A 27,859-nucleotide genomic window follows, 5' to 3' on the forward strand; every position below is an offset into this window, starting at 1 on the left:
ATCCATTCTGGGAAGGTTTGGGGGAGTTGGGAAGAGCTCACTGTCTCTTAGATCTAATTTTGACTTGTATTTGGTTATTCAACCTGTAGTCCCATGAGTCCCATACCCAGACTCATGCCCATTAAGACATGAGTCTGACCGTTCAGAAAGCGAGAGGGCTGGGCTGGTGGTGTGGGCTCTGAGGTCCAAGAATGAGGCACAGGCAGGCTTCACTCCTTGCCATCCATGATTTTAGGTATCATAAGGCCACAAACTATTGACCAAGGACCTCAGCTCAACCCTCATATACATATGGGGAAACTGAGGCTAAGAGAGGTCAGGGACTTGCCTGATGTCACAAAGAGAGTCAGTAGCTGACTTAGAACTCAAGGCCTCTTACTCCCATTCAGGAGTCTGATACCTGTACCTAGGTGCCTTAGGTAAGTTCCTGAAGTTTCTAAGACCCCACTGAGTTTGAGGGAGACCCTGAGTCAGGCCTAGAACAAGGGCTAATTAAACATGTATCACTATTACTACATGGATGCTGTGCTGGGCTGCAGGAATCCTCATTCATGACTGAAGAGCCTGTTCCCAACACTCATAGCATCTCTGCAGGAAGATAGCTCTCAGTTGTGTCTTCTTTGGGAATTGTTTTTGCCGAAGAGAGTAACCTGGATCAGGCCATTCCCCCTTCCCAGGAGACCCACATCCAATGGTTGAACAGTGCTTGGGTACAAAAGACCAGCCCTGGCCCTAACACAAGATAATGCTAAAGAGGTCATCCCAGCTTCAGAGTGCCCCTTGGGGCTGGCTGAGGCCATTCTTGAGCCTATATTGTGGCCCAACATCTCTCTCTGCCCAGTTCTTTTCTTCTTCAGGCGTTGAGCACAAAAGCATCCCTAATGAACTTCCTGGGTGCTAATCTCCATATTAGAGTCTGCTTCCCAGGAATCTGTCCTGCCACACTTGGGTTGAATTACAATCATAATCAAGAAGCCAGATCTTGAGAAGGACTGAGGTCAGGTGGCTTCAGTCATGTCAGGGGAGCAGCTGAAACAAGATGGGTCAGGAGGTAAGGCACAGACTCTGAACCTGGAGATCTGGAGTCCTGCCTCCCCCTAGCAACCATCTGCCCTGCTGTAATCTTGCCTGCAAACCCCTAAATAGATAAGGGAGGGGAAGAGTATATGTGATTATTGCTGTTCCAAACTTTCATCTTTCGTCCCTGTTTAAAAACCAGACTGGACTTCCTGGTGGCCCAGTGATTAGGAATCTGTCTGCCAATGCAGGGAACATGGGTTCGGTCCAGGAAGAGTCCACATGCTGCAGGGGAGCAACTGAGCCCAAGTGTGCCATAACTGTTGAGCTGATGCACCTACAGCTTATGCTCCACAACAAGAGAAGCCACCACAGTGAGAAGCCCATGCACCACAACAGAGAATAGCCCCGCTCCCTGAAACTAGAGAGAGCCTACTCAAAGACTCAGAAACCCCGGGTCAGACTCAGCTTTTACCCTGGAGGATTCTGAGCAGAGGAATGACTTAATTTGCCTGTGTTTAAAAGGATTACTCTGGACCCTTCCCTGACCTCCACAGCCCCAGTCCACACTGCTTTCCCCTCTTCTCTCCTCCCACTCCCTCCTCCAGCTCCAAGTATTGAGGAGTATCCTCGTGGACCTAGGGCGGGGGTTGGCGTGGGCGGGGCGGGGGGGGGGTGGAGCGGAGGAGGGGTGGAGCGGGGGAGGGGTGGGGGTGGGGGTGCGTGGGCTCTTTCCACTTATCACCAGAAGGGGGCGCAGGGTAGCAAAGGCTATGTCAACCATGGAGGGAAAAACTTGGGGTTGCGGGGGAAGCAGGGAATTTGGAGGCAAACTTAGTTCCTTCTTAGGGCTTCCCTCGAAGCTCTATTGGTAAAGAATCTGCCTGCAATTCAGGAGACCAGGATTTGATTCCTGGATAGGGAAAATTCCCCTGAAGGAGGAAATGGCAACCCACTCCAGTATTCTCACCTGGAGAATCCCATGGACAAAGCAACCTGCAGGCTACAGTCCATGGGGTTGCAAGAGTCTGACACGACTTTACCGCCACCACCATTAGCCCCTTCTTGGCTTTGCAGACCACTTGTTTGTGGCAATAGCTTCATTAGTCCTGCCTGCTACAGGGCTAAGGGGGAAATTCTCCTGATGCTCTCAGAAGTGGCTGGCTGCAGGGGAGCCTGAGGTGGATTCTTTTGGAGGAAAAAGAGACAGAGACCCTGAACAGATGACCCACTCTTCCCCCACCCCTGCCACCACATGGCCAGTCCCTGGCAGGGCTGGGAGGTGAGCCTTGGTGTCCTGGCTTCCAGTCTGTTGTACTGTCTACACCTCAGTCCTTCCAGCCAGGGTTAAGGCATTTGCTCCAGAGTTCAATTATTCTTTCAGCTACAAGATGTAGGGCGGGTACAGGAGGAGCAGGGGTGAGGAACCTGGAGGTGAATAAGCCTGGGTCCCTGCCCCGAGGGAGCTCTCAAATGCTTATGGAGATAAAGCATGAGACAAGCAGAGAACACTGTGGGCAAGGCATGTCAGATCCAATCAGGGTTGAAGTTGGCACCTGCATCCTGAGGGCGACTTATGGGAGGAAGTATCCCGTCTGTCCAGTTTGAGAGAACCTTTTCTGATAGACTTCCTTTCCCTGAGGGGAGGGAGTACTTAGGGTGGAGGGTGTGGAGTGATGGAGAGGAACACATTTTGACAACAATGCTGACCCCATCAGAATGATGAAGGGCTGGTGGGGAAAATTCTAGGGTGAGGGGAGGAACTTGTTTGCTGGTGTCATTCCTCAGAGGTATCACCCCTCTCCCTGAATGGACAGTCCTTGCTGCTGCTAAAGCTCCCTATTGAAAACCTGAGGCTGATCACCACTTGTCTGTGGAGGTGTCGGGTTTCCTCGAAAAGTCTGGTTGTAGAGATTTCTTTAGAAGTTGTGTTTGTGATGATCTCATCTTGGGAAATGAGGAAAGGAGAAGAGATGCCAAATACGTTATTGTGCTGAAAGTCCTGTTTTAAGAAAACAAATGCAAGATTGAATGCATTCGCCACTGCCAGCCACAAACGTGGAAAAAGCAGTTAAGCCAATGAGGAGTAATGCCCCACATTTGATGTGGGAATCTTGGGTGAGGCGGGAGGAAAGCCTGGTTTCCATCAGCGGTGTGAGTGGGGAGGCAGGGGCCCTGTACGAGGACTGAGCCTTGGTCACTGGCTGGAGCTGTTGCAGCTCACATAGTCTGTCTCAGTTGTTTTCCCAGGAGCAGGGACCCAATGGAGACCTAGCAGTTCCCAAGACATGGTCCAAGAGTGGTCACTTCCATCACACACTGTATTTCTCCCAAAGAGAGGGCCACTGGGACTGAGAGAAGGCAGGGAGGGGAAGGGGGGCAATTGTGACCCAGAAATTAGGGATGGACATCAAGAACTGGCAGGTTAAGAATGACCCATCAGGGTGACTTTCCTGGTGGTCCAGGGAGTAAGCAGGGAGTCCGGGTTCCATCCACGGTCAGGGAACTAGATCTCACACACCAAAACTAGGAACCTCACATGCCGCATCCAAGATCCCCTGTTGCCACAACTATGATCCAGTGCAGTCAAAATAAACAAACAGGACTTCCCTGGGGGTACAATGGATGGGACTCTGCTTGCCAATGCAGGGGACGCAGTTTCCATTCCTGATCTGGGAAGAGTCCATGTGCCACAGAGCAACGAGGCCCACAAGCCACAACTATGGGAGCCCGTGCTCCTAGAGTCTACGCTCTGCAACCGGAGAGGCACCACAGTGAGAAACCCTGTGCATGGCAGCCAGAGAGCAGCCCTGCTCACCGCAACTAGAGAAAGCCAACGAAGACCCACCACAACCAAAATGAAATAAATTTAAAAATCTGTTAAATGAAGGACTCATCAAGGAGGATTGGATGAATCGTTCTCATCACTGGGGCAGTGACACTTTTCCTTGTGTCCCCACCAGGTCTGGGACTATGATAAGATGTCCTGAAGACGCCCAGGCACACTGTTTCAAGCCCAACTAAAACCAAACAGCAATGTTAATACCTACGATTTAACACCTGGATTGAGATAAGGACTGCTGGATTTCAAGAGGTTTATCCACCGTCTTCCTTACAAGGACCTCCATTGCTGACTTTGGATGCTGGGCCCTTCGTTCTCTGTGCCTTATTCGTCCAGCTGGAAATCTTCCTCTTCCTCTTCTGTGCTCTCTTCTCTGAATGTCATAGGTCAAACCTAACAGCGGGGCCAGGGTGAGGGCGCCCTATATGAGGCACTTATGACGCAACTTGAAGGAGGTGCTGGCTCTCAGGGTCATGCAAGGGCTAAGCGATTTGAAGTTATTAGAACAAAACAACTCCCAATGTGATGACAGATTTCCCCTGGCATTATGGTGCAGTTTTTAATGTTCTTGTTTTGTTCTTTAATTCTGGCCCAAACCTCCTGTTGGGAGGACAACCCTGACCCTCCAGCAGCAGGACACAGAATCTGAGATAGATTCCTAGGACTGGGAACACTGTAAGCCTGGGCTACAGAGAAGGAAGGGGGAGCTGAATGGCTCCACCTAGGACAGATAATGAAGAAGGGATGGTGGGTTGGGTGAAGGCAGATGGTTATACAAGCCTGGTTAGGGTGTGTGTGTGTATGTGTGTGTGTGTGTGTGTGCACGTGCGTGTGTTGGGGGAGAAGTGTTCCTGGATGATCCTCCAGCGAGGATCGGTTCCTCTGTTTTTTTAGGCTGTTCCTGTTACTTTGCTGGCCAGAAGCTTCCAGCTGGAAGTATTTGAATCTAGACACCCGAAAAGTGAAAGTGTTAGTAGCTCAGTTATGTCTGACTCTTTGCGACCCCATGGATTATAGCCCACCAGGTTCCCCAGTCCATGGCATTCTCCAGGCAAGAATACTGGAGTGGGTTGTCATTCCCTTCTCCAGGGGATTTTCCCAACCCAGGGATCTAACCCAGGTCTCCTGCATTGCCAGCAGATTCTTTACTGTCTGAGTCACCAGTGAAGCCCAGGCACCTGAAGTCTACTCTAATACCCAAGTGCCAGAAATAAGAAACTTTCTAGCAGGAACCTGCAGTGTACCATGTTCAGCCCCATACTGGATCTGCTCATTCAGGGAAATGGAGTTGACTTAGTCTGGGCTGGTTGGCCTGCTCCAGATGGCAGCCCTGGGAACCCTAAATGAGTGGGTAGGGAGGGTTGGGAGTTGTGGCCTTTGCCAAGATATCAAGGACTTGAGGCCTGAAAACACAGACAACTCAGGGGGTGATGTGCAACAATCAGCCAGAGTGAGGGAGGCCAATGCCAAGACATTGGTGTCACAGGGACCCTCAGGGAAAAAATGCTAAATGGGGCCTTAAACCCCCACTTCAAAGCCAGGTTAAGGAATCCAACTGCTGAACTTAAGAGTATTCAGACAGATGCGGGAGACATCTGTCCTTTTGTATGTCAAAGGAGGCAAAAGGAAGTTGTTTTTGAGTTTCACCATGAACTCAGAATTTCTGTCCTGGGGAAACTAATAAGAGGGTCAGAACACCCCCTCCCTTTGCCAAAATGGTAGTCTGATGTTCTTTACAGGTATCCTGGGGAGGACAAGATTATGGAAGGTCACCATTCCTCTGTTATGAGCATGGCCCCACCCATCAGAATAAGACCCAGTTTCTCCCTCGGTCAGTCTCTCCTATCAGGAAGCTTCCATAAGCCTCTTATCCTTATCCGTCAGAGGACAGACAGAATGAAAACCACAGTCACAGAAAACTAACCAAACTGATCAACTCAGTGAAACTATGAGCCATGCCATGTAAGGCCACCCAAGAGAGACCAGTCATGGTGAAGAGTTGTGACAAACGTGGTCCCCTGGAGAAGGGTATGGCAAATCACTTCAGTATTCTTGCCTTGAGAACCCCAAGAACAGCATGAAAAGGCAGAAAGATAGGCCACTGAAAGATTAACTCCCCAGGTCAGTAGGTGCCCAGTATGCTACAGGAGTTCAGTGGAGATATAACTCCAGGAAGAATGAAGAGATGGAGCTAAGGCAAAAATAAAACCCAGTTGTGGATATGACTGCTGATGGAAGTAAAGTCTGATACTCTAAAGAGCAATATTGCATAGGAACATGGAATGTTAGGTCCATGAATCAAGGCAAATTGGAAGTGGTCAAACAAGAGATGGCAAGAGTGAATGTCAACATTTTAGGAATCAGTGATATAAAATGGACTGGAATGGGTGAATTTAACTGAGGTGACCATTATATCTACTACTGCGGGCAGGAATCCCTTAGAAGAAATAGAGTAGCCGTCAGAGTAAACAAGAGTCCGAAATGCTGTACTTGGATGCAGTCTCAAACATGACAGAATGATCTGTTCGTCTCCAAAGCAAGCCATTCAATATCACAGTAATCCAAGTCTACGCCCCAACCAGTAATGCTGAAGAAGCTGAATTTGAAAGGTTCTATGAAGACCTACAAAACTTTTTAGAACTAATACCCAAAAAAGATGTCCTTTTCATTATAGGGGACTGGAATGCAAAAGTAGGAAGTCAAGAGATACCTGGAGTAACAGGCAAATTTGGCCTTGGAGTACAAAACAAAGCAGGTCAAAGGCTAAAAGAGTTTTACCAAGAGAATGCACTGGTCACAGGAAACACCTTCTTCCAACAACACAAGAGAAGACTCTACACATGGACACCACCAGATGGTCAATACCGAAATCAGCTTGATTTTATTTGCAGCCAAAGATGGAGAATCTCTATACAGTCAGCAAAAACAAGACCAGGAACTGACTGTGGCTCAGATCATGAACTCCTTATTGCAAAATTCAGACTGAAATTGAAATAAGTAGGGAAAACCACTGGACCATTCAGGCATGACCTAAATCAAATCCCTTACGATTATACAGTGGAAGTGACAAATAGATTAGATGTGATAGACAGAGTGCCTGAAGAACTATGGACAGAGGTTTCTGACATAGTGCAGGAGGCAGTGATCAAGACCATCTCCAAGAAAAAGAAATGCAAAAAGGCAAAATGGTTGTCTGAGGAGGCCTTACAAACAGATGAGAAAAGAAGAGAAATTAAAGGCAAAGGAGAAAAGGAAAGATATACCCATTTGAATGCAGAGTTCCAAAGAATAGCAAGGAGGGATAAGAAAGCCTTCCTCAGTGATCAATCAAAGAAATAGAGGAAAACAATAGAATGGGAAAGACTAGAGATCTCCTCAAGAAAATTAGAGATACCAAGGGAACATTTCATGCAAAGATGGGCACAGTAAAGGACAGAAACAGTATAACCTAACAAAAGCAGAAGATATTAAGAACAGGTGGCAAGAATACACAGAACTATACAAAAAAAGATCTTCATGACCCAGATAACCACGATGGTGTGATCACTCACCTACAGCCAGACATCCTGGAATGCGAAGTCAAGTGGGCCTTAGGAAGCATCACTATGAACAAAGCTACTGGAGGTGATGGAATTCCAGTTGAGCTATTTCAAATCCTAGAAGATGATGCTGTGAAAGTGCTGCACTCAATATGCCAACAAATTTGGAAAACTCAGCAATGGCCACAGGACTGGAAAAGGTCAGTTTTCATTCCAATCCCTAAGAAAGGCAATGCCAAAGAATGTTCAAACTACCACACAATTGCACTCACCTCACACGCTGTTAAAGTAATGCTCAAAATTCTTCAAGCCAGGCTTCAATAGTACGTGAACCATGAACTTGCAGATGTTCAAGCTGGATTTAGAAAAGGCAGAGAAACCAGAGATCAAATTGCCAACATCTGTTGGATCATTGAAAAAGAAACAGAGTTCCAGAAAAATATCTACTTATGCTTTCTTAACTGTATCAAAGCCTTTGACTGTGTGGATCACAACAAACTGTGGAAAATTCTTCAAGAGATGGGAATACCGGATCACCTGACCTGCCTCCTGAGAAATCTGTAGGTCAAGAAGCAACAGTTAGAACTGGACATGGAAAAACAGACTGGTTCCAAATCAAGAAAGGAGTACGTCCAGGCTGTATATTGTCACCCTGCTTATTTAACTTATATATAGAGTACATCATGAGAAATGCTGGGCTGGAAGAAGCACAAGCTGGAATCAAGATTGCCAACAGAAATATCAATAACCTCAGATTTGCAGGTGACACCATCTTTGTGGCAGAAAGTGAAAAAGAACTAAAGAGCCTCTTGATGAAAGTGAAAGAGGAGAGTGAAAAAGTTGGCTTAAAGCTCAACATTCAGAAAACTAAGATCATGGCATTCGGTCCCATAACCTCATGGCAAATAGATGGGGAAACAATGGAAACAGTGACAGTTTTATTTTAACTCCAAAATCACTGTAGAAGGTGACTGTAGCCATGCAATTAAAAGGCGCTTGCTCCTTGGAAGAAAAGTTATGAACAACCTAGACAGCATATTAAAAAACAGAGACATTGCTTTACCAACAAAGGTCCGTCTAGTCAAAGGTATGGTTTTTCCAGTAGTCGTGTATGGATGTGAGAGTTGGACTATCAAGAAAGCTGAGTGCCGAAGAAATGATGCTTTTGAACTGTGGTGTTGGAGAAGACTCTTGAGAGTCCCTTGGACTGCAAGGAGATCCAACCAGTCAATCCTAAAGGAAATCAATCTTGAAAATTCATTGAAAGAACTAATACTGAAGTTGAAACCCCAGTACTTTGGCCACCTGATGCAAAGAACTGACTCCTTGGTAAAGACCCTGAAGCTGGGAAAGATTGAAGGCGGGAGAAGAAGGGGACAACAGAGATGAGATGGTTGGATGGCATCACTGACTCGATGGACATGAGTTTGAGTAAACTCCTGGAGGTGGTGATGGACAGGGAGGCCTAGCGTGCTGCAGTCCATAGAGTCGCAGAGTTGGACGTGACTGAACTGAACTGACTGACCATTCCTCCCTCATTATTGCTGAGTAAGCAGTGGCAACTCAAGGACCAGGCCAAGGGCTGGAGCAATCTGGGGTCAGGGTGGCTGCTCTGCAATGCCTTCAGGAGCCAGGCTCCTTCTGCCTTTCCTGTGCCTCCCTTATTTAGCTTCTGTCTGCATAGTTGCAAAATGGTTGCTTTACTGTTTTGGTTTTGTGTCTGCATTTCAGGAACAGGAGAGAAAGAAGAGTAATTAAAGGCAAAAGGCAAGGTTCATGCCAGCTGAAACTGCTCTTTTCTATTTTTTTAATTGTGGGAAAATATACATAAAAATTATCTTAGCCACTCTTTAAGTGTATAGTTCAGTAGTAAGTACATTCACATTGTTGTGCAGTCAATCTCCAGTCTCAGAACTTCCCTGGTGGCCCTGTGGCTAAGACTCTCCACTCCCAATGCAGGGAGTCAGAGTTTGATCCCTGGTCAGGGAACTAGGTCCCATATGCAGCAACTAAGTTCGAATGCTATAACTAAAGATCCTGCATCCTGCGACTAAGACCTGATACAGTCAAATAAATAAATATTTTAAAAAATCTCCAGTCTTTTTTTGTCTTGGAAAACTGAAACTCTGTACCCATTAAACAATAACTCCCCATTTTCCCTTTCCCAGTCTCAACCACCATTCTGCTTTGTTTCTATGCATTGGACCACATTAATACCTCATATAGCAGACTTATACAATATTTGTCTTCTGTGCCTGGCCTTTTTCACTTAGCACAATATCCTCAAGGTTCATCCATGTTGTATCATATGTCAGAATTTCCTTTCTTTTTAAGGCTGAATAATATTCCATTATACACATTACCAGGCTCTGCTGGTAGCTCAGCTAGTAAAGAATCCACCTGCAATGCAGGAGACCTTGGTTCAATCCCTGGGTTGGGATGATCCCCTGGATGAAGGGAATGGCTACCCACTCCAGTATTCTGGCCTGGAGAATTCCATGAACAGAGGAGCCTGCCAGGCTACAGTCTATGGGGTCCCAAAGAGTTGAACACCACTCTGTGATTTTCACTTTAGTGTAATTTAGTGAAAGAGCAACTTTCACTAAATACACATTACCACATTTTATTTATCCATTCATCTATCAAAGGACACTTGCATTGCTTCTACCCTTTGGCTATTATGAATAATGTTGCTATGAACATGGGGATGCAAATATCTCTGAGACCCTAATTTCAACTCTTTATGAATCTATACCCAGAATTAAAACCGTTGGCTTCTATGGTAATTCTATCTTTAGTTTTTTGAGGAACAACCATGCTGTCTTCCATAGTACCAGCCCTTTAACAAAGGGCTTTCCCTGAAGCTCCAACCAGTGAGTTTCACTTCCATCTCATTGGCCATCTTAGATCATGTGGCCACCTCTGGCTGCAAGGGAGTCTGAGAAAGGATGTATTTTTAATTCGGCACAGGACACACATTCCCTGACCTGAGGAGATTCCTGTGTGCTGGGATGGTCCAAGTGTTTATGTCCAGGAGCAAGTGTCTGAGTCACAGCTGAGCCTGTCCTAGAGACACTCCACCTATCCCCTGCCCACAGTGTTTGCCCTTTCTGGGGGAAATCAACACCCTCTTAAGGCACTGCTGCAGGAATGTCAGCCACTACTTGTTTCCATCCCTCCTGAGCTGTTCTCTCAAGCAACAATTAAAGTCTTCCCACCAACCCCTACCAAGTGTAAACTGCCCTGTGCTGTTCCTTCACTGTCCATCACAGCTAAGTCGTGCCTTCCCTGCCGGACTATAAATCCTCTGGGACAGGACCGGTGTTACCACCTTGGGGCACAAAGCACAGGGCTGACTCCTGGTGGAGGGACAGAGAGCGAATTCCTCTAGACCAGCTCTAAGTCCTGCAGCAGGTCTCCCGGATCTCGCAGCTCAGGGGCACCTCTCCATGGGATGCTTCTCCCCTAGATTTTGGGGCCTAATAAGGGCCACTCATCTCGAGAAGAACCATGAAGTCAGGCCCAGGCTATACAGGACCTGACAGGGCAGGGAGCAGCAGGGAACGGAGGCTGATGACCTTCAAGCACTCTGGACCAGATGGCCTGCCTTGAACCCCCAATCTCTGCCCCATCCCTAGGAGCAATCACACAGACACCAACACAGACACAGCCACTCTCAAACTTACTTTCAGATCACATGTGCACTTAGATGCAGAGTTACACATGTTCACAAATAGACACACCCATGCATCACTCACACACACACACACACACACACACACACACATACTACAATTAAGTTTGAATTCAACATTTAGATTCAAGGAGGGCAAATCTTAGTTCCTCCACTTAATGGTTGGATATCCTTAAGTAAGTTACCTCTCTCCTTGTGCCTTAATTTCCATATTTGTGAACATGAGGATAATATTAATAATAGCATTTACCTCACTGAGTTGTGGGCTTTCCTGGTGGCTCAGATGGTAAAGATCTACCTGCAATGCTGGAGACCTGGGTTCGATTCCTGGGTTGGGAAGATCCCCTGGAGGAGGGCACGACAACCCACTCCATTATTCTTGCCTGAAGAATCCCATGGACAGAGGAGTCTGGCAGGCTACAGTCCCTGGGGTCACAAAGAGTCGGACATGACTGAGCGACTTAGCATAGCACTGGGTTGTGAAGATGAAATTAGATAAAGTGGTAAAGTGCTTAAAACAGTGGCTGACAGAGATGCGTACGTATTCACACACATTTCCTAAGCCCTCTCCCATTTTGTGGCTGCCACTTGGTGGTGGACCTAGCTGTAAAACAACGCAGGGGTTCTTTTATCTCTCTGAGGCTCAATTTTCCCACCTGTAAAACAGGAATAATATTACCTTCCTGGTCCAGCTGCTTTGAGGATCTAAACAGGCCCAACGTGGAAAACTCCTAGCCTCCTCTCTGGCCCACAGAAGTCTGCTGCACCTTAACTATTACTGTCTGTAACTGATGGAGAACAGGTCAGAGAACAGGTGCAGGGGCGGGATGTGCCAAGGCAAAGGCCTGACCCCCATCACCCTGCAGGCTGGAGGTCCAAGCCTGATCCAGCCCTATCTCCTCCCAGGCTGGAGTTGAATCCTGGAAAGACAGAGCCTCAGATCAGGGTCGGAGGTGGTCAGAGCTGTCCCATCTTTGGGAGCCTGGGGTGGCCACTAGCCTGGCATGGGGCTGGGGGCAGGGCCAGCCTGGTGGCTGTGGGTGGAAGGAAAAAAGGAAAACCAGCTCAGTGGAAATTACCCTGCGGTTGGCTCAGGCGCCCACGACACACTGTATTTATAGAGAGCTCCCTGCCGCTCTTAATGCCTCACAGTCGAATTAACCCTTTCCAGGCCGCGGTACCAGCCTGGTGCCAGAGGAGAACACTGGACTGGGGAGTCAGCCAGCCAGATCCGAGCTCTGGCTCTGCTGCCAGCGGCCTGGAGCAGGACCCCGGGGGGCCGATGACCGTCCAGCTATCCCCTAGCAGAAAATACACTCCGGATCTTGGGAGGGTGGGGCACGATGGGGGGTGGGCGGGGATCAGACTAGCACCCCTTTACCAGCGCGCCCGCATGGGTCTGGACCCGGGGCAGGGGCGGGTCCCGGCCGGTGCCCTGCCCAGCAGGCGGGCTCCGGCCTCGGCCCTAAACCGCGGCCGCGGGGCCAATCCGGCCTCTGGGGCGCACCCGGGCCGCCTTTCCGGGCCCGCGGCTTCCTCCAGCCCGCCCCGCCCCTCGGACTCCCGAGGCCGCCCCCGGCCCCCATTCGGGCCCGGCCTCGCGGCGGCGGCGGCGGCAACTCGGCAGCGCTCCGCCGCGTCCCCGAGTCCCGGGAGTCGGCGCGGCGCGGTGAGTGCTTGCGTGGCGGGCCCGGCGCTGGTCGGGGCGGCCTTTGTCTGCGGCCGAGCCCGGCCCCGGGCCGCCGGGCAGCGGGCCTGCTGCAGGACGGCTGGAGGGCGGTGAGCCCCCGCCCTCGCAGGGCGCCCCCGCCCCAGCCCTCTCCCCGTGTCGGGGCTGGCCGCGGCGCCGGGAGCACGTTGGACCCCGGATCTGGGGCCCGGAGGCGGCTGGGGCTGCCAGAATCCAATCCCGCCCCCAGCCCTGCCTCCCCTTCCCCTGGCCGGCGGGGCCTGAGCAATGTGGGAGCTGCCCTCACCCGGGAATCCGCTCGAGGAGGAGGCTGGGCGGGAGACTGTGACCGCGGAGGCCCTGGGTGTGCACGGGAACAGAGGCACATCTGTCATTGTGTTGATGATTCTGGAAAGCTTCACTATCTGGAAAGCCGCTGTCTGGAGCTAGGAGTGAAGCGGAGTCTCCCCGGGGCCCTGTAGAGGAACACACCCTGACCTGATCACCAGCTCTGAGGAGGGGGAGCTGCCAGGGAGAGGAGGGCCAAGGGTTGGATAGGGGGCCCCATTCTGCTTGGCCCAGAGAAATGGAGTGGGCGACTGGAGACTTCCATGGGTAGCAGTGGGCATGCGGGAGACAGATTCAGAGAAGGACAGACAGGGACGGCTGGCCTGGGTGAAGGGATGAATAGGTGTGTACGGGTAGGGGGCAGAGCACAGGGAGTAGGGATGGGACATTTGGGGCTTGGGAAATCTCAGGGAGATGATGGGTGGGGTGGGATGGAGAGGAGGTGGAAGACGTGGTGGAGGGAAGGTGGGGACCCAGGGTGGAGGCCCAAGTCCTCTGTTGCTGCTTAGCTAGCGAATTGGCAGGTTTGGGGCCTAAGGCAGTGAACTGCCAGAAAAGGGGATTTATTTCTAAGCCAAACCTAGCCTAATGAGAAATGCATGATGGATGACTCAGATATGGGATCTATCATTGAGGAAAACAGTAAGCAAATAGGAAAGCAAAACCCATTGGAGAGTTGAGAGGGTTTGTTTGACTTAATTGAGAAAAACTACTTAGGTTCAAATTGGATGTAGATAATTATAAATGAGTCTGATTTCATCGTTAAATGAAGGCCCTAGGTCTTTTTCTTACATGCCTGTCTTTAGCAATTTGCTTCTATATTAGAAAGTAATGAAGCTGTTCTGTTTTTAAGAGAGTTCTTTATTTAGTTCAGCCTCTTCTGTGACTCCCTCTTGCCTCCCAGAAGTTCCTAAGAAATCTGAGGCAGTGCAGCCTTCTGTAATTTCGAGGTCTGCACACAGGTGGGTGCTTTTGGAGACTGAGGGAAACTGAAGTCTAAACTTGAAATTGAACCCTAAACATGTCCAGTTGGTTGGTCTGAGTGGCAGAGCTCTGAGGCTGTGTGTATGAGTGGTGGCTTATATTTCCAGCTCTTTTGGAAATGGGAGTAATTTGGGTGAGTGTATTTTTCTGATATTTAGAGTTCCTGAGATTAAATGAATACTTATGTTAATCATTGATCATGGAAATCTTTCTCCCCTGTGTTATGCACATCACAGTCTGACCTCTTGATGTTAGTGACATTTTCCTTCATGACTTCAGATCAGCGCTGTGAACATCCATTTTTGCACTAAGGGGACTCTCAGGGGAGTGAGATTTGCATTAAGTGTCTTCAGAGATGCTTGTATTGGTCCCATGACTGATCTTGGAGTTCTTTTCTCTCTTCCGTGACATCACTGGTGGTTTCTCCTGCCTGCTCTCAGTGAGCTTTCCAATGTATTCCAGACTCCTGTGTTGCAAGAAATTGGACCATCCAGCTTGTAAGAGATAGGAGTGTTAGTTGCTCAGTTGTGCCTGACTCTTTGCAACCCCATGGACTGCAGCCCACCAGGCTCCTCTGTCCATGGGATTTTCCAGGCAAGGATACTAGAATGGTTTGCCATTTCCTTCTTCAGGGAATCTTCCTGACCCAGAGATCGAAGCGGGGTCTCCTGCACTACAGGCAGACTCTTTACCAACTGAGCTACCAGGGAAGCCCAAGAGATGGGAAGCCTACCTTAAAACAGGACTGAGGATGAGAAGGGGTTTTGGGAATTGAGGACCGATTTTCCTCCCTGTCCTTGGCCCTCTGCACCTCTGCCCGGCACCTGATAGAAGCAGGTTGACTGGCTGACTGAGATTCTCAGATAGCTGGGTCAGAAGCTGGAATGTCTGTGGAAAGGACAGTTATAGAAGTGCTGTCCCTTCTGTGGAGGCTGTGTTCTTACTCTTTTGAAGTTGACTTTTGAACTGTCCTGTGGGAATTCCTCTATCCTTAAACTTTAACCTGCTCTGGAGTCATCAGTCTTCATTCTTTGGTGTAGGATTTGGGCTTGACACTGAGATGAGCAATATAGTTCAGGATCAGAGACTGAGTATGATCACAGAGCCAGAAGCTGAGATGCCGCAGCACTCAGAAAGTATTATAGACACGTGTCTGGCCTGTTGCTTGCCACTTCTTGGTTGGGTTTGTGCTATGTGAGGAAAAATGACCCAAGTCCAAGCGGCCCCTGAGATGAACACCACCCAGGGCCTGAGCAGTGGCCCTGAGTCATGGGGTCAGGGGAGGAGGAGGAAGGGCAGGCAGGATGATGTCACTGCCCATGAGCTTATCCTCTGAGTGGGTTGGCCATTTCCACTCCTGTCCATTTCCCACACCCCTAGGGCAGGAATGACAGGAAGGTCCACTGGCAAAAGAGGGAAGGCAAAGTCAGGGCCAAAAGAGGACAAGAGTGTGGGAACTGGTGATCTTGGAGAAATTTCCTTTGGTCTCGTTGGTCAGAATGGATCACACATCTGTACATATAGCCTAACAGAGGAGGCTCAGTACAGAGGATCCAGGAGGCCTTCTCCCCATGCCCATGGCAATAATAACAAGTAGTCATGATCCTTACCACTGTTGGCGTGCTTTAAACGCTTTCTGTATGTCCTCTTATTTTATCCTTACAGCAGCTCTGTGGGGTAGGCATTGCTTCCCCCCTTTTTATGTAACCTTCGCCTACCACCCCCAGTTCTGCCACCCCTGTGGAATAAGGTTCCAGATAGGAGCAGTGGGTTTTCAGGTTTTGGGTTGTGGGGGTGTGCTGGATGCTTAATAGGAATCATCTTGTTTCATCATCATAGCTGTCCTGTGAGGTAGGGAGTCGTTAGCTCCATTGTACATATGGGTAAACTGAGGCCCAGGAAAGGGAAATCACATGCCCCAAAACATGCAGCTGGCAAATGCTGAGGCTCGGTTGCTGTCTCCTCCAGGAGCTGGCTCTTTCTGCCACTCTGGAGGCATACTCAGCTGGAACCTGGTAAGATGTGCTAAGGGTCCCTAGTAAGATGTGCAAGGCAGAGAGGATTCATCTGGGGAACTGGGGAGATGGCAGACCTGACCTGGGTGTCCCAGACTAGTGTCCTTGCAGCGCAGTTGGAACCACTGTGACGAGTTCTTACTGTTCCAGAGGCCTCAGCACACTAGTGCCTTTCAGGAGCCCCTCTCAGTTCCGGCCAGTGCTTCCGGCCAGCTGCCCCCATTATCCCTCATTCTCCCAAGAATGGATGCTTCCTCCACACCCCTAATGCCTTTGGGCCTTTGGTCTTCCCAAGACTTAGGGAGGGCATTTTGGAGGGAACTGCTGGGAGTGGGGATTGAGAAACATTTTTTGGGGGAGCCTTGGAGCAGGCCTCTGGGAGGCAGGACTTCCAGGTAACCTAAAGTCAATGTAGGCTCCCCAGAACTGGATGTCTCATGGGAGAGATACTGAAATATGTGGAGGCCTTGTACAAAGGGGTATGTAGCAGCACAGGGGCTGTGTCCTGGAGGAGGAAGGGGGAGAGGACCAACAGGGATGAGCCAGACACAGAGATGGAGCCGAATTGTGATTTGCTGCTTTGGAGTTGGGGTGCTGGTGGAGTCCTAGGTGCAAAGAGGGGCCAGAGAAAGAATAATGTTCCCAGGGATCTGTACATATAGCCTGACAGTGGAGGCTCAGTGCAGAGGATCCAGGAGGTCTTCTCCCCATGCCCATGGCAATAATAACAAAAGTAGTCATGATCCTTACCACTGTTTGGGTGCTTTAAACCCTTTCTGTATGTCCTCTTATTTTATCCTTACAGCAGCTCTGTGGGGTAGGGATTGCTTCCCCCCTTTCAACGATATGGAATCAAATCTCAAAGAGGTTAAGTCATTTATACTTGATCATATGTCTAGCCAGCCTTCGGAGTCAGAGTTTGAGCCTAGGCGTGTCTGCTGTACCTGAGTCTAAGCTGTATGGTGAGGCAGGCAAGAGAGCCTGATGATGGTGTTTAACAGGTGAGGAATTCAAGCCCAGGGGCACCTAGCTGGCTCTTAGTCACCTCTGATGTGACTGATGACTGAGCATGGGCCCCTCGGCAGTCTGAACCCTGTTTCCTAGGCTCAGATGCCCCTTTGTATGGTGGGCATGGAAGTGGGCGCTGGACAGGCCAGCTCCAAGAGGCCTTCCAGCTCTGAGGCTAGGTGGAGCCTGCTACACTCCAGAGGAACCCCTGGAGATCCAGAGAGGCTGGTGCTTAGGTGGAGAGTGGTCTGCAGCATTTTTCTGCCAGGGCAAACCTCTTTCAGGGTAGAAACCTGAAGAATGTCAGGGCAGGGAGTGTTTAGGTAGAACACATCTGGAGTAAGTGAGCCCTTCCATGAGTGAAGTCTAGAAAGGTTTCTGGGAGGGATGAAATTTCCAGACACATCCGGGTGGGCACTCAGCAGGACTCAGCAGAGGTTGGGTGAATGCAGATGTGTGTGGCACGGCCTGCCAGGACATGACCTGGGATCCGCCCTGCAACTTGGTCTTATGTTCTCTCATGCCTTCCCGTCCTCTCTCCACTCTCCTCCTTCAACTCCTTCCTTCTGGCCAGACCTCTTCTGAGCTAAGTGCAGCCGTCACTTTATTCCAAGGTTCCATGTTTCTGATGGGGTGTGTGTGCGTGTGTATGTTTGTAGCCTCTGCACACACTTCTAGTTCATGCTGCCTTGTCAAGTGGCTGTTGAACTCTGGAAGACGCAAACTCGTTTTGTGGTGGCTCCTTAGCCAGAAGAGGGTGTGAGAAGCAGGCCAGCTGTTGTGGCAAAAGTTACCATATTCTTGAACCCACTGAGCCGTCTTCCTTCTCTCTGGTTTCGCCTCCTCCGGGTCTCAGGCCTTGACTTCAGTGGGGAGAGGGTGCCTCGATGGGGATGGTTTGGCTTGGGGAAGCTGGGGGCTCTGCTCTGTCCTGTTTTTCCTCTTCCTTGTTCTTCCTAAATCCATAAAAGAAGCAGATTGCCGATGCCAAGAAAAGCCTGGCCCCACTCCGCTGGGCTGGCGCTGATGACACACTGCTGTTTTGACTCACACAGAAATCACTTTGAGAGGAAGAATTGATTTCTTCTCTTGGGTAGGATCACGGGGATGGGGAGCACTGCCCAGCAGACAGCCTTGAACACCAAAGGCCCAAACTAACTCATTATCAGGAAAAAGGAAGGCCGTCAGGGTTCCTAGGCAACTCTGGAGACCCCCTAAACTCTTTCGCAGGCTCCCACCCTGCTGTGGAACACCTATACTATTAATATTAGGCCAGGTTTTTCTTAGATAATTTTTCTCAGTGGAGTCCCATAACCATCTTATGAAGGCAGAGTTTAGATTCCTATTTCACACATGAGCCAGCTGAGGTTCAGAGAGGATGTTTTCCCAAAGTCACATGTCTAGGAAGTGGCAGAGTCTGGATTTGAAGCTGTGTCTCCAGCTCCAGAGACATCTTCTAAAATGGCAGGGCTCACTCTGTCCACGAGGCTTCTTGTGCTACAGCAGCCCAGTGTGTGATGGTGGTCATAGCGCAGGAAGGGGGCCAGCACCTTCCTTTGAGGGTTAGGGAAATGAAGACCCTGAGAGGCAATGGGGCAGAGCAAGTGGGTGACAGAGCCTGGTCTAAAGCCCGCATAAACATAAATCTTCGATGTTGCTGTTTTCCTTTTTCATTTGTTAATGAACAAAAGAACTAGATGCTTGTTGTCAAAGCAGCAGAAGTGTATCAGAGTAACTAGAAGGTGGAAGTAGATGCTTACCTTCATTCCCATGCTCCAGGGTTGTGTTCACTATCACGCTTCCAGGCCGTTTTTCTAGACAAACATTCATCCATGCATCTCTCTATCTATCTAAATACACAGGCATTCATTCATTCATTGAGCAGTGCTCTGAACACTCATTATGTGCCAAACCTTAGCTAAGGATCCAATAGGATAAAGGATCTAATAAATAAAGCAGACATGGCTCCTGCTCAGGGAGGTCTCGGTGTGACACAAGGTAAACAGCAACGCATAACAGGGACATCCATAGAGTGGCAGACCCCCAACCCAGCTTTCCTGCCAAGGTGAACCTCAAGCTGTCATCCGGGAAGAAGGAACTGTGCTTGCAGAGACCCTGTGAGGTAGGGAACAGGGTCTCGTCGTAAGAGCTCTGATGAGGGGCGAATGGGAGGAGGTGAGGCTGGGGAGGTGGACAGGGCTGAACCAGGCAAGACCCTGTAGGCTGATTAGACATCGAAAGTGATGACGTGATGCACTTTTGTTTTTATAGCTGTTTTTCTGGTTGCTGTGTAGAAGTCTGGATGGGCGTATAGAGCTGGGTTGGGGGACAAGAGAGAAAGTGGAGAGACTGGTGAGGAGCCTTTTGTAGTCATGCAGGCAAGAGATGATGGCAGCTTGGCAGACCAGAGAGAGAAGCCGAGGTAGAGGGGAATAGAGAGAGTAAAAATACATTGGGTTGACAAGCTTTTTCTCTAAAGGATCAGAAAGTAAATTGTTTAGGCTTTGTGATTATTGCAACTACTCAGTTCTACTGCTGTGATGGAAAAGTAGTCACAGGTAATGTGTAAATGAATGGAGGGTGGCTGTGTGCTGACGAAACTTGATTTCAGTTCAGTTCAGTCGCTCAGTCGTGTCCGACTCTTTGCGACCCCATGAATCGCAGCACGCCAGGCCTCCCTGTCCATCACCAACTCCCAGAGCTCACCCAGACTCACGTCCATCAAGTCAGTGATGCCATCCAGCCGTCTCATTCTCTGTCGTCCCCTTCTCCTCCTGTCTCCAATCCCTCCTGGCATCAGAGTCTTTTCCAGTGAGTCAACTCTTCGCATGAGGTGGCCAAAGTATTGGAGTTTCAGCTTTAGCATCATTCCTGCCAAAGAAATTCCAGGGCTGATCTCCTTCAGAATGGACTGGTTGGATCTCCTTGCAGTCCAAGGGACTCTCAAGGGTCTTCTCCAACACCACAGTTCAAAAGCATCAATTCTTCGGTGCTCATCCTTCACAGTCCAACTCTCACATCCATACATGACCACAGGAAAAACCATAGCCTTGACTAGACGGACCTTAGTTGGCAAAGGAATGTCTCTGCTTTTGAATATGCTATCTAGGTTGGTCATAACTTTTCTTCCAAGGAGTAAGTGTCTTTTAATTTCATGGCTGCAATCACCATCTGCAGTGATTTTGGAGCCCAAAAAAATGAAGTCGGACACTGTTTCCACTGTTTCCCCACCTATTTGCCATGAAGTGATGGGACCAGATGCCATGATCTTCGTTTTCTGAATGTTGAGCTATAAGACAACTTTTTCACTCTCCTCTTTCACTTTCATCAAGAGGCTCTTTAGTTCCTCTTCACTTTCTGCCATAAGGGTGGTGTCATCTGCATATCTGAGGTGATTGATATTTCTCCCGGCAATCTTGATTTCAGCTTGTGTTTCTTCCAGTCCAGCGTTTCTCATGATGCACTTTGCATATAAGGTAAATAAGCAGGGTGACAATATACAGCGTTGATGTACTCCTTTTCCTATTTGGAACCAGTCTGTTGTTCCATGTCCAGTTCTAACCGTTGCTTCCTGACCTGCATACAGATTTCTCAAGAGGCAGGTCAGATGGTCTGGTATTCCCATCTCTTTCAGAATTTTCCACAGTTTATTGTGATCCACACAGTCAAAGGCTTTGGCATAGTCAATAAAGCAGAAATAAATATTTTTCTGGAACTCTCTTGCTTTTTCCATGATCCAGCGGACGTTGGCAATTTGATCTCTGGCTCTTCTACCTTTTCTAAAACCAGCTTGAACATCACGAAGTTCACGGTTCACGTATTGCTGAAGCCTGGCTTGGAGAATTTTGAGCATTACTTTACTAGCATGTGAGATGAGTGCAATTGTGCGGTAGTTTGAGCATTCTTTGGCATTGCCTTTCTTTGATTTACAGACACTGAAATTTGAATTTCATATGATTTTCATGTGTTATGAAGAATTCTTCTTTTAATTTTCTAACCATGTGAAAAGGTAAACCCTGTCTTAACTGGTGAGCTGAACAAAAGCAGGTGGTGAGCAGAATTGGGGGTGAGGCTGTAGTCTGCAGATCCCTGAGATATATTTGGGTGTTGGGGATGGCTGTTCTTGGTGATGAACTATAAGGGTAAGAGAAATCAGGGTTCTGACTTGATCTGAGGCGGTGGAGGATGATGCCTTTACGAAGTGGGAAGGGCTGGGGAGGAACAGGTTTGGGGAAGGAATCAAGAGATTGAAGAGGGACGTGTTAAGAGAGATGTGCCTGTCAATCTTTGGAACAGAGATGTTTAGGAGACAGTTGGGCTTAAGTTTGGAGCTCGGATGAGAGGTGTGGACTTGGAGAAGTAAATTTGGGAGTTATCAGCATATAAATGATATTTAAAGCCACAGGAGTGGATGAAATCATCTAGGAAAAAAAATAGTAGAGAGAATTAAGGGGAGGGTCTAGGAGCAAGCCCCTGGGGGTTCAGTGCCAGAGACGGAAGGACCTGCACTGAAATATAGGAGATGGAGAGAGAGGTAGATCTGGGACCATGGGACCATGCATTAACACAGAAATTAGGTCACATAACTCCCAATATATAATATACTTTATTCAGTGACCCACATGGACTTATTTCCATGTTAGTACAAGTTCTTTTGAAAGGCTGTATGCTATTCCTTTATACAGATGTGCCATAATTAATGTACCCATTCCCAATTGTTTTCCATTTTTGCTGCTGATGTGTTTGAGAATGGAACTAGTGTTTCTGTAAACCAGTCCATACTGACTAGCCCCATACTGGGGCAAATCTTCTGCTGCTTTTTTTGTATCGTCTAGAAGCTAAGAATGATTGGCCAAAAAAATCATGTGATTCCTGAAAATTGTATTCGATTCAATTCCGAGTGTCCATAAAAACACTTCTATTGGAACACAGCTAGCTCATTCATTTATATACTGTCCCTGGCTGCTTTCCTGGGGTAAAGGCAGAGCTGAGCCATTCGGACAGATATGGGAAGGCCTGCACAGCCTCAAATGCTCACTATCTGGACCATCACAGAAGAAATCTGCTGACCCCTGCCTGACTCGATTCTACATCCAGAACCAGCAGTAGGTCCACACACAGTCGGAGCAGGGTATTTTGAGCATCTCCAGGAGGATACAATCTAGCAAAAAAAAACTCTGATGCCTGAAATTCTACCATTAGCTCTTATTTTGAGTAAACCATTGCCCGTTTAAAATGTCATCCTTTAAAATTCAAACATCCTCAGCAAGGTTAACATTACATATGGATCAATTAATCAAAGGTGGCCCACCTATGGCAGCAATGTTACTTCTCTACTCAAAACCCTTTCTCATCATGTACAAACTCCAAACATGACCTCCTGTTCTAGCCCTGACCACCGGGGAGCGTCAGGTCAGTGTTCAGGGTTCACTTTAGCGGGTTGTCGTGTCTCTAAGGTACCACCAGGTGGTCCTCACTGTATCTTAAAACAGTACTCTGTACTGAACTGCAGTGATTTCTATGCATTTCCCTATTGGAACTCAGGCTCCTGGAGACAGACATAACTTAGACCTCTCTCTGCCCCCAGTGCCTACCTACCAGGCACTCCATGAATAGTTCAGTGAATCACTAAATACACAAACCAATGTATAGTCAAGGACTCCTTCAGTTATAGATAGTAGAAACCTAGCTCAAACTGGCTCAAGAGGAAAAAAAGATTACTCATGTATCTGGGCAGTATAGGTGTGCAGCTTGCTCCAGGCCTAGGGACGTACATGTTGTGTTCTGGGCTCTGTATCCCTCCTGTGTTCACCTTTGCCTCTGTGTATTTGTTTGGATCAATTCTTTAGATTGTCGCTGGTTGACAGATTCATTGCCAACAGCCCCAGACCACATCCTCCTTAGCAACCTCAGCAAGAAAGAGTGCTTTCTGAGAGTGCCAGCAGCAAAGCCCTGGGAATTCTCTGATTGGGTGTGGCTTGGCTCACAGGCTCATTTCCAAGCCTGTCACTGAGTGGGGGCAGGGCAGGAGTTCTCCAAGGAGCCAGATCTGGTCCCCAGCTGAGGCCTGAGGCTGGGAGTCAGCCCTACCAGTACCATATGGAGTGGGTTCCCCGCAGGAAATTGGAGCCCTGTTATCAGAATGATCCAGCCTAGAATGAGAGAGGGGCACTCTAGAATAAAGGATGTGGAGCAAAATGTCTAGTGAAGGCAGAGAAGGTCTGCCCAGCATCTATTTTTCTTCTGTATCAAGGAAAGGAAGAGAAGCTGTTAGGAAGGAACCAGAGTTCAGGCCAGGAGGGGAGATGATAATCTGCTTTAATGGGTTTGTCTTCTGGCTCCTGAGATTGCCTGACCTGGTGCTGAGTGAACCTGGAGATGAGATCTCAGAGAAGCTATCAGGGATATTTCAGGACAACTGGGAAAGACAGCAGAGATTGGATGGGGGTGGGGAAGGTGTGGGTTGCAGCATTTCACAGTTTCCTACTGTGTACAGAATCAATCCAGGACCCCTAATTGACCATAAAGAAGGCTGAGCACCCAAGAATTGATGCTTTTGAACCGTGGTGTTGGAGAAGACTCTTGAGAGTCCTTTGGATTGCAAGGAGATCAAACCAGTCAATCCTAAAGAAAATCAAGCCTGAATATTCATTGGAAGTACTGATGCTAATCCAATACTTTGGCCACCTGATATGAAGAGCTGACTCATTAGAAAAGACCCTGATGCTGGAAAAGATTGAGGGCAGGAGGAGAAAGGGATGACAGAGGATGAGATGGTTGGATTTTGCAATCATTTAAGCTTCCAAAATGGGTCCCCAGCCCACTCACTGGTCTTTTCCCCCTCTTCCTTCCTTCAGAGATTGAGGGCAGGAGAAGAGGGTGACAGAGGATGAGATGGTTGGATGGCATCATCGATTCAATGGACATGAGTTTGAGCAAACTCTGGAACATAGTGAAAGGCAGGGAAGCCTGGGGTGCTGCAGTCCATGACTGAACAACAGCCAACCCCTAGCCACCTCCCTTGCCTCATCTCTTGACAGCCTCTCCTCAGAGTCCCATCTTCCCAGAGTCTACGGGGGTTGCCCGCTCTTCCATGACTTGGCTGGTGCTGCCTCCTTCCCCAGATAGCTGGAATGTTTCCTCCTTTGTGAGGTCTCAACTAAGCCTCCCCATTCCTCCATGAACTGCTTGGCCCTCCGTTCCCGTAATACCTGCTATAAACCTGCATCTGTTTGTTGTATAAATGGATAAGCAACTGCTCAAAGACCTGCTGCTGCTGCTGCTGCTAGGTCACTTCAGTCGTGTCCAACTCTGTGTGACCCCATAGATGGCAGCCCACCAGGCTCCCTTGTCCCTGGGATTTTCCAGGCAAGAACACTGGAGTGGGTTGCCATTGCCTTCTCCAATGCATGAAAGTGAAAAGTGAAAGTGAAATCTCTCAGTCATGTTCAACTCTTAGCGACCCCATGGATTGCAGCCTACCAGGCTCCTCCATCCATGGGAGTTTCCAGGCAAGAGGACTGGAGTGGGTCGCCAGTGCCTTCTCTGGCTCAAAAACCTATGACGGGCAAATAACCAGATTTATGGGGACTAAAGTAGATTACAGGAAGAACAGATCGGTGACTTAATCTTGACAAAACCCTGGAACTAATAATCAATCGAGCACTTGAGGAAGAGTCCACCTTCTTCAATTGAGACTTTTTTTTCTGGTTTTTCTCCATGTGATTGGTCCCCCACCAGAAGCAGTGGTACTTTGGGGGTGAGATAAATGGGAAGCTGGGTGAGCAGCAGCACAAGTAGGAAGACTTGGGACCCCAAAACCTTGAATGGTGGACAGACATCCAGGGGCAGACCCTAGTACTACAGGGCTCTCCTGATTCTGTCCTCTCCCAGAGGACCTTGATGACACAAGAAATAAGGTAAGGAGAAGAGGGTGACCTTTTTAGGTAACACCCATTTGTTCTTGTCTTCATCCACCAAAAAATTACTGAGCACCCCTGTGTACCAGGTACTGTCAAAACAGTAATTCAAAAGATCATGGCATGGTCACAAAACACTGTGTCTGCACTTAACGCCACCAAATTGTACACTTAAAAATTATTAAAATGGGAATTCTCTGTAGGTCCAGTGGTTAGGACTATACGCTTTCACTCCTAAGGTCCCAGGTTCAATCCCTGGTTGGGGAACGAATCCTATGAGTTGAGGGGTGTGGCAAAATTTTTAAAAAATGACAAAATGGTAAACTTCATGTTACGTGTATTTTACCATAATTAGAAAAAAAAAAAAAGATCATGGCAGTTGGATACTTAGCTTAACTGGATGAAATATAATAGTAACAAATGAAACATCCTATAAATCTCCACCCCTTCCCTAAATCTTTCAGAGGAGGATGGGAGAGACATGGACCCACAGTAATGTGAGCAAATGACTCTGGTCACTGGCCACAGATTTGACAGTCTGTTGTTTTGGGTTAGTGGCTGGCTGCCCAATATGACTTCTACCAGGGGGAGGAAGACCCAAGACTTGCAGGGCTGATATAAGGGAGGGGGCAGACATGTTCTCTGTGGTCCAGGGGGTCAAATGAGGAATTATATAGGCTGATAGATTTTATCTCAATAAAAGATAGAGCTTTACATCAATGAGAGCTGCCCAAAAGGTGGTGGACTTCTTGGGAGGTAGTGGGTACCCATCTCCGGGGGGAAGTTGTGGGAGTGGCCAGATAAAGCTTCCCTGTTCTGTTCTTAACTTCTGCAGCTTCTTCAGAATTTGTTCGGGGGGCCTCTTCTTATTCCATTATCTACTCAGTGATTCCCAGCTCTGGCTTCCAAGAGTAGCTCCCACATCCTGTTATGAGCTCTAGCTCTGTGTGTCTAGAAATCTATCATACATTTTCTCATGGATGATCCATCCATGGCTCAAGCCCAGTTGGAATTCTTCTCCCCCATCATTTCCAGGTCTCTCCATCTTCTATGTGTGACACACACGCTCATTGGTTGAAACCTTCAGTACATCCTTGGCTCTTTCACCCCCTACCATACATACAATCACCACAACAAGTCATGACTACCCTTGAAATATCTCCTAAGCTGGGTCCGGGTATCATTGCATGAATCTAATGAGAGAGTGTTCAGTTCACATTTTGAAACACCTATTTTAGATGTGGTTTCCTTTTGCTGTTCTGAGCAGTAGCAATTTTCATGGGGTGGGAAGCGGGAGAAGAGAAGGCGGGAGAGGAAGGAAGGGATGGGTCCCTAAATTAGTCACTTTGGATGCTGTGAGAAAGACCCGAAATAACGGTGTCGCTAGAAGAGATGCTTATTCTCAGCCGTGGGACAATCCGGGTATGTCCAGGGCTGATGCTGCAGCCCCCCGGGAGCCTTCTGTCTTGCTGCTCTGCAGTCCCCAGGGTGTTGCCTTTGGCAGCATGGTCCTCGATGGCTCACCACATCTGTGTTCTAGACAATGGGAAGGGGGAGGAGAAGAGAGCAGGCATGCGCCTCTTTAAAGGCATGACCCAGAAGTTATACATCAGTTCCTCCTACATCCTATTAGCCAGAAAATGGTCATATGGCCATTCCCTGCTGCAAGGCAGGCTGGTATCTGTAGTCTTTAGCTAAGTGGCTCTGTGCCTAACAAAATATTAATATTCCACAGAAGAGGAGGAAACTAGATGTACGGGGAACACTAGTGGTTTCTTCCACAGTCATTTTATACATTTCAGTGTGACCTACATGGCAGCTAATTGGCTAGACCTTAAGGATATAGTATGTGAAGGTTTAACGTACTAAAGAAGTTCCATCAGGATCCAGTAAAGCTCTTCTTTCAGGCTTTCCTGGTGGCTTAGACTGTAAAGAAACTGCCTACAATGCAGGATACCCAGGTTTGATCCCTGGGTCAGGAAGATCCCCTGGAGAAGGGAATGGCAACCCACTCTACTATTCTTGCCTGGAGAATTCCTTGGACAGAGGAACCTGGTGGGCTATACTCCATGGGGTCCCAAAGAGCTGGATATGACTGAGGGACTTTCACTTTTTTTCAAAGCCCTTTTTTCATAGATGGCAACACTGATCTCAGAGAGGGGAAGTCACCTATAAAGACTGACCAGCAAAGTGCCAAGACTGGAACTAGAACCAAACTTTGGGCTCACTATTTACTATTTCAAAGAGATCTGGCTGACAGGCAGGAAAGCAGTGCCAGGAGGCCAGGACTTTGGGGGCTAGGGAGAGACCACCTTTCCTAGCCTGTCTACCTGGGGACAGGCTAGGACAGGCCAAATTCAGACTTAAATTGAAGAAAGTAGGGAAAACCACTAGACCATTCAGGTATGACCTAAATCAAATCCCTAATGATTATGCAGTAAAAGTGAGAAATAAGATTTAATGGACTAGATCTGATAGACAGAGTACCTGATGAACTATGGACAGAGATTCATGACACTGTACAGGAGACAGGAAGCAAGACCATCCCCAAGAAAAAGAAATGCAAAAAAGCAAAATGGCTGTCTGAGGAGGCCTTATAAATAGCTGTGAAAAGAAGAGAAGCAAAAAGCAAAGGAGAAAAGGAAAGATATACCCATTTGAATGCAGAGTTCCAAAGGATAGCAAAGAAAGAAAAGAAAGCCTTTCTCAGTGATGTGCAAAGAAATAGAGGATAACAATAGAATGAGAAAGACTAGAGATCTCTTCAAGAAAATTAGAGATACCAAGGGAACATTTCATGCAAACATGGGCTCAAAAAGGACAG

The 27,859-nt window shown here is 48.2% G+C and overlaps 1 protein-coding gene across 2 annotated transcripts in view; it reads left to right on the forward strand.

The window, feature by feature from the left end:
* The window catches only part of CD276 (CD276 molecule), an 82,128-nt gene that overhangs the window by 34,757 nt on the left and 19,512 nt on the right, over window positions 1–27,859 (forward strand). Inside the window, exon 1 of one of the 2 annotated variants that reach the window (XM_069595598.1) lies at window positions 12,506–12,761. The exons of the other annotated variant lie outside the window; for it this stretch is intronic. The gene's annotated coding sequence lies outside the window, so the exon portion shown is untranslated. Of the gene's footprint in view, window positions 1–12,505; window positions 12,762–27,859 lie in introns of those variants that run through there. 2 annotated transcript variants of the gene reach the window in all.

Source organism: Ovis canadensis, chromosome 7 (genome assembly GCF_042477335.2).
Source record: "Ovis canadensis isolate MfBH-ARS-UI-01 breed Bighorn chromosome 7, ARS-UI_OviCan_v2, whole genome shotgun sequence".
Classification (NCBI taxonomy): domain Eukaryota; kingdom Metazoa; phylum Chordata; class Mammalia; order Artiodactyla; family Bovidae; genus Ovis; species Ovis canadensis.